The sequence below is a fragment of the Monodon monoceros genome, unplaced genomic scaffold (assembly GCF_005190385.1).
Source record: "Monodon monoceros isolate NGI ecotype Baffin Bay Population unplaced genomic scaffold, NGI_Narwhal_1 Super_Scaffold_22, whole genome shotgun sequence".
Classification (NCBI taxonomy): Eukaryota; Metazoa; Chordata; class Mammalia; order Artiodactyla; family Monodontidae; genus Monodon; species Monodon monoceros.
Genome location: NW_021703779.1, coordinates 93,901,011 through 93,908,345, shown reverse-complemented (window position 1 = coordinate 93,908,345; position 7,335 = coordinate 93,901,011). Strand labels below are relative to the sequence as shown.

General features: G+C 39.2%; 1 pseudogene; it reads left to right on the top strand.

The window, feature by feature from the left end:
* The first annotated feature begins 6,376 nt into the window (after nt 1-6,376).
* LOC114905858 lies at nt 6,377-6,767 on the top strand (annotated as a pseudogene).
* Nucleotides 6,768-7,335: the final 568 nt, after the last annotated feature.

Genomic DNA, 7,335 nt, shown 5'->3' with positions numbered 1-7,335 from the left:
TGTCAATGCCCTCCAGCCAAAGGCCACTGGGAACACACTTGTAATTGGTTTTCTTGCTTGTTGCAGGGAGAGAGAATGCATGTCATGGGGATCCATGGGCCACCCCACCATAAGAGTTTAGAAAGGACTTAGTATATAGGATTTGGGTTCATGTTAGGTGATTGGGGAAGGATTCAAGGAAGAGGTCTTTTCTCTGGATATAGATGCTGTCAGGAAGCAGAGGTAACGTCATGATTGGATATCTCAGTAAATCTTACCTAGAAGAAGGGAAGACTAGCATGAGGGTCAAGCTCTAAATGGTACGTACAGAAGCAGCAGTCACTAATATTAGCTAGAATAGGGGAATAGTTAGTCGTTTTTGTGGCTCAAACCACATTTACATTTTGTGTGTGTTCAAACATGATTACATAGTGGTCTTTTTCTTTTTTTGGTGTTGACACATTGTATTCACAGAGTGGCCTTATTTGGTGTTCATGATCTGTAAGAGTGTTTATGTTCAAGAAGAGAATACCAAGATCTAGTTGTGAATGCCAGGGCAGCTCCTGGATGTCAGAGCCTGTTTTTCTCTTTCTCAGAAATATTATCTACTCCTACCACATTTTCTCTGTTTTCTTATTGAGTTCTTACTGTAAAATCAGACATTTTCTAAGATTACTATTATAAGAGGGAAGGGAAGAGAAACTATCATTTATTGAGTACATATCTTAGGCATTGTTGTGTATATAGTGATACATAATATCATTTTATTTATTTATTTTTAATTAATTTATTTATTTTTGGCTGCGTTGGGTCTTTGTTGCTGTGTGTGGGCTTTCTCTAGTTGCGGTGAGCGGGGCCTACTCTTCGTTGCAGGGTGGGGACTTCTCATTTCAGTGGCTTCTCTTGTTGCGGAGTACGGGCTCTAGGCATGTGGGCTTCAGTAGTTGTGGCTCGTGGGCTCTAGAGCGCAGGCTCAGTAGTTGTGGTGCATGGGCTTAGTTGCTCCACGGCATGTGGGGTCTTCCCGGAGCAGGGATTGAACCCGTGTCCCCTGCATTGCCAGGCGGATTCTTAACCACTGAACCACCAGGGAAGTCCCCATAATATCATTTTAAAATAATAAATAACCCTGAGGCAAATAGCATCTACATTTTACAGAAGAAGAAACGGGCTCAGAGAGAATACATAACTTGCTCAAAGTCACACACAGCTGGTAAATAGAGGCTGATTTTGAATCCAGATCTGTCTCCAAAGCCTAATGCACTTTCTGCTCTACCATGTTGTCTTACAGGAGATTTAGGAATACAGCCTATTCTTTATGTCTGTACTATTTATTTAAGAAAATATTATATTCAGAATTGAAACTTGGAGAAGTAACAATTCCTTGAATTCACAGTTTTATTGACTATTTTTAGGTTAGATTATATATGTCAGATGGCAGAACCCATATAGGAAGCACATGATATTATAGTCCTGTTCCACCAGACACTGTAAATACCCAGAGGAAACAGAACAGCAAAGAACTAAAGAATTGGGGGGCCGCCTTGTGGATTCTCTGCCCTAGGAGGAATTTAGGAACTGGCCATTTAGAGAAAGTGTTTCCTGGATGTGAGCTTCTAGGTATAAGGATCAGTTCTATTTTAGTTCCTACAGCTTCTGCCACTTGGCGAAGATATGCAGGCTCAGACTTGCTCATCTCTAGGAGCCGTCTGACTATCAGGCAGGGGGAAATGTAAAGAACGCTGGTCTCGCAGCTCAGTCACTCAGCAAAAGTCAGCCTTCCTACCAGTCCCTTTCTGATCTTATATTCTAGTCTAAATAATGAGCTCTTACCTAGATAAGTTTCTACTTTATAATCCAGTTCCAGTAACCAAATCCTCCTCATGAGAAGTCCTCACATTAGTTCTGTTTTCCATGACACTGGGTTGTGGACAAAGAATGTCTCCTGACGTTTCAGTAAGCCAAGGATGTTGCAGCCATAAAACCATCAGCCACTGCAGCTCCCAACCAGTGCACCTGAGGGGAATTCAGGATGGAGAAAAACAGGATACTGGCCCTAGATAGTGAAAGTGCATATCAAAGGAATAAATTCAATGAGCCCAGACTCTTGCATCTTCCCATACACAGAAAGACACTAAAATTATTAATTTGAGATGTCTATTTTTGTGATTAGCAGTAATCTTTTAACGTTCAAACTACACGTTTGTTTGTTTAGCATAAAATCCTATATTTCCTGGCTCCTCCCTTACCTCTTTGGAACAGTCCCTCAGAGGCTTACCCCAGGCTTAAGTCCTCAGTAAGTCCACCAAATGAAACATAATTCTTTACTTTTAGAATGTACATTTTTCTCTCAGTCAAGAGGGTTACTTGTTAAAAGACAAATACATATGTATTAATTTTGTTTGCTATTTCCAAATCTCTCTCCAAAAGGATTGTACTACTTTTGGAGATGAAGAAAGAAAATTTCAACAGGCATACTCCTCTTTTCACATTTAGTTAAATTGCTTCAAGGATTTATTACGTCTACGTGACTGACCACCCCCTTTATGGAGTTCTATAAATGTTCAAACCTGGGAGTTCAAATCTTGGAATCAGATAGACTTAGTTTGAACCCCAACTCTTCTGTTAAACTACCTTGGCCAAAACACTTAACCTCACTGAACCTCAGATCCTCATCCCCAAAATGGAGATAATAATGTGTATCTCAGAGGTTGCTGGGAGGTTGAGATGCTGGATATTAAGGCCAAGGAAAGTGCCTGAAGCAAATTGTTCGCAAAGTGGTAGCTCATTTTTTGAAATTCAGGCAAAATTCACATAAGGTTAACCACTTTAAAGTGTACAATTCAATGATATTTAGTACATCCACAGTGTTGTGCAGTCATAACCTCTATCTAGTTCCAAAACATTTTCCTCATGGCCAAAGGAGACCCAGAGTGGTAGTTCCTTTATAGCTCAAAAACTGCTTTGCACCCTGTGGGGGCATCACAGTGAAGACATTAAGTTCACAATCTAAGGCTGATTAAGTACAACACTCCATTCACTGTTCTCTGATCTCTGGTGTGATGCTATCTGTAAAAGTTCAGCAAAATACAGGTATAATTCCTAGCCTACTTGCTTTAAGGGTCACTTTCAGGATTTTTCATCTCACAAAGTCAGCCTGCAGGGTTTTTGTATAACTCAGTTGCCCTTTCCATCCACCATCATACGATGAAGTTTCATTTAAGCACATTTCTCAGCTAGGTTCTATGCCAACTTCTTGTAAAACAGTTTATCATTGACCCAGACTAGGTATTTGCTAATTCGCTCAGAATTAATTGTGCACTTTAATAATTTTCATTGAATCGGTTCCCATATCTGTAGCTTTTATAACCACAAGTACTAGCTGCATACTGATTAAAAATTTCCCATCAGCTGTATATGAGATATGACTATAAATTTTCTTTTTAATTTTCCTTCTATGACTCATAAACTGGCTTAGGAGCAATTTCAAAAAGGAGTAAGAGGTTTGCAAGTGACAGTGGTGTCCATGGAATAAATGTTGTTTTTCTCTTAGGAAAATACCCAGACGTATATACATTCTGATTTGTTGAAATGGTCTTGTTATATTACAGTCACAGTTAATATTCTCTATTTCAACATGCTGTTAGAATCCTCATTCTCTATGAGAAATTTCAGCACCTTTTTAAATTTCTAGAGTATAATTATGTAAGCTTTTTTACATTCAGCTTTTTTTAAAAAAAACAGTTTTTAATGATACAGTCATGTGTTACAATGGGTAAAATATTCTTTACAGATAGATAGTGAGAAGAGCAGTTAGTACCCTTCATAATGTGTCAATTGCTTGTTTGGGCATAGTGCTAGAATTAGAGAACACAAGGCTAGAAGTCTGTCAGGAAACCCAGGTTCTAGTCCTCAGCCTGCAACTAAATAGCTATGTAATTTGGGGCATGTCACAACTTCATACAGGGACCACAGTTTTCTAATCTGTCACATCATTATGTTTCTTCTATGTAGCTCATTAAGATGCTGCAAAGACAAACCCAATATTTTCCAAGTTTAACTGATTACCTTCACCACCTCTTCTCCCAACTCTTCTTCCCAAATCTTGTCTTTTATGCTCCTAATTGTCTCACAAATCTTTCTTCTTTATTCCATTCTCATTGTCCTAGGTCAAATCCTATTCATCTCAGTCTTCTGGACATTGCAGTAGACTGGTCAGCCTGCCCTCATTCTTGCCCCCCTACAAACCATCCTCTACAAGAGTTGTATACTGAAAACACAATCTGTGCCATTCCCTGGCTTAAAGCATGAAATGGCTTCCCATTGTAAAGTGATAATGTTTACTTTTTAAGTATGGTATATAAGGTTCATCAGATACAGCTTCATTCTACCTTACCAACAGTGAACCCATAACACACCATAGGAGATTACTTGTATCATTCAAATCTTCAGTAATTCTACCATAGCAAATGTTTAAGATGCACCATGCCAAATCCCTGGATCTACCTGACTTCAGCTCAGCATGGTGGAAGTTCAATGTATGATTGCCAATGTCCTGAACCAAGAACAAATCACAGCATTTCTCTGCTCTTGCTTTCTTGGAAGCTACAGAAGGCTTCTCAACTGTACAGATGCAACCTAAAAGTATGGGAAGTTTAATGTCCCAAGGATGAAGGACACTTCTCAACTGAAGGAGGACAAAAGTCAATAGATAAATGCCCCATCTTCCCTGTTTTGTGGTGGAACAATTCTGAGGTCTGTTCTATACAGTTAGAGAGTTCCTAGAAGGATTGAACTCCAGTTACCCACAGCAGTTGCACCCTATTTCTTTGGGAGGTGATTCTTGGGGTCACTTCCCAGATACACCACCCATACCCAGTCCTTGTTTCAAAATCTGCCTTCTGGGTGACCCCAGTTAAGATACCTCCTTGTTTTTGCCTACGTGATCTTTTGACCATTAAGAACTATGCTAGGGCTTCGCTGGTGGCGTAGTGGTTGAGAGTCCGCCTGCCGATGCAGGGGACATGGGTTCGTGCCCCGCTCCGGGAAGATCCACATGCTGCGGAGCGGCTAGGCCCGTGAGCCATGGCCTCTGAGCCTGCGTGTCCGGAGCCTGTGCTCCGCTACGGGAAAAAGTATGCTAAAGTCTTCTAACATGATAGTGATTTTGTAACTTTCTCCTTTTATTTCTATTACATTTTGCTTATATATTTCAAAGCTCTCTTGTTATATGCCTAAAGGTTCATGACTATTTCATCTTGTTGGGGATAAAACCACCATAATGTATCTCTCTTTGTCCCATTAATTTATTCACCTTGAATTCTCTTTTATATGATATTAATATTGATACATTTGCTTTATTTTCTTAGCATTTGCCTAGCATATCTTCTTCTATTTTCAATTTTTAATTTTTATTTCAGCAGGTCTCTTATAAACAAAACATAAGTGTATAGATGAATTAAATTTTCCAATCTGATGGTAAAAATGAAAAATATGCCAACACATTCTATTAGCAAGGCTGTAGAGAAAGTCACTCTCATATATTACTGGTGGGAATGCAAAGTAGTACAATCCTGTTGGAGGGAGATTTGTAACTGTCTAACAAAATTAAGACATATGCATTTGTCTTTTAGTAAAGTAATCCTATCCCTAGGAATATACCCTGAAAATAGACCTACAATAAGATAAAAATATATATGCACAAGGTTATTCATTACAACATTGTAATTTCAGAATACTGGAAACAAACTAAATGCTCATGCAGGAGACTGCTTGAATAAAATATGGTACATCACACAGTGGAATACTATGCAGATGCAAAAAAGAATGAGAGGGCTTCCCTGGTGGCACAGTGGTTGAGAGTCCGCCTGCCGATGCAGGGGACGTGGGTTCGTGACCCGGTCCAGGAGGATCCCACACGCCACGGAGCAGCTGGGCCCGTGAGCTATGGCCTCTGAGCCTGCGTGTCCGGAGCCTGTGCTCCGCAACGGGAGAGGCCACAACAGTGAGAGGCCCGCATACTGCAAAAATAAATAAATAAATAAATAAAGAATGAGAAAGAACTTTATGAACTGACATGGGGTGATTTCCAAGATATATTGTTAAGTGAAGAAAGCAAAGTGCAAAATAATATGCTACCTTTCATGTGTAAAGAAACATGAAAAGATGTATACCTTCTTTTTTTTAATATTCTTTAAAAACAATGTATATATACATATAACTGAATCACTTTGCTGTACAGCAGTAATTAACACAACATTGTAAATCAACTATACTTCAATAAAAAATGACTATCATTTTTTGATGCGTTCAAGCAAAGGAAGGTATTTGGGTCTAAAATATTAGATTCTCAGGATGTCGCAGAGCTGGAGAAGCAGAGTAAGAGGGAGCAAGAAGTATGTACCCGGAAGTCCCCGAGGCAGCCTCCACGGAGAAGCAGAAGGAAATGGAAGATAAAGTAACTAGTCCAGAGAAAGCTGAAGAAGCAAGATTAAAAACAAGGTATCCTCATCTGGGACAAAAGCCCAGAGGTTCAGATTTTTTTAAGGAAGTGATTGCAGAAAGGGCAAAAAGGTTTTGATTCTGGGGATTACAGCATGGCTAAAGCAAAAATGAAGAACAAGCAACTTCCTACTACAGCCCCAAATAAGACAGAGGTCACTGGTGACCACATTCCCACTCCACAGGACCTTCCTCAACGGAAACCATCTCTTGTTGCTAGCAAGCCGGCTGACGGGTTAAAAGAGCTGAAATGCATGAATCTTCTAATTCCCATTATTTCCTCTTAATATGTTACTTCTGCACTTTTTATTTCCTTTCACTCAGTCATTTGAGAGGGATGGCTTTGCAGGTAGCTGTAGTATGTGCTGCTATTGTAAGGTAATATACATGTGTGGAGTTTTTGATTAGCTTAGCAGTGCACTAATGAAAAGAACATGTTGGAGCAATGTAAAGTAATCTACTTGAAAAGAATTGTATGTATTACCCAACTCCTAGTGTAGGGCTGGTTCCAACAAGTAATAAGCAAGTTTTACAATTTTAATATTTTGGCTTTCTTTAATTAATCTTAATTATAGCTTTGTATGTTACTCTTATCTAAAATAAACTCTATTGTATTGAGTTCTTCTGTATTTTCCTTTTGGATTTTGTGAAGCAGAAGTTTAAGACCACATGTTAGAAGAAAGGTGGTCAAACACAAGAGATGGGGCTCCAAAAGATTTGCATCCTGTGCTTGAACTTGATTGGCCTTAAATATGTTTCAGCTTTAACAATAGAATTTTGCTTGGGCAATATTTGCCCATTCTGGTACAACTTATGTGACTCTAGTGCATAACAGCCACTATTGAAGCTAGTATT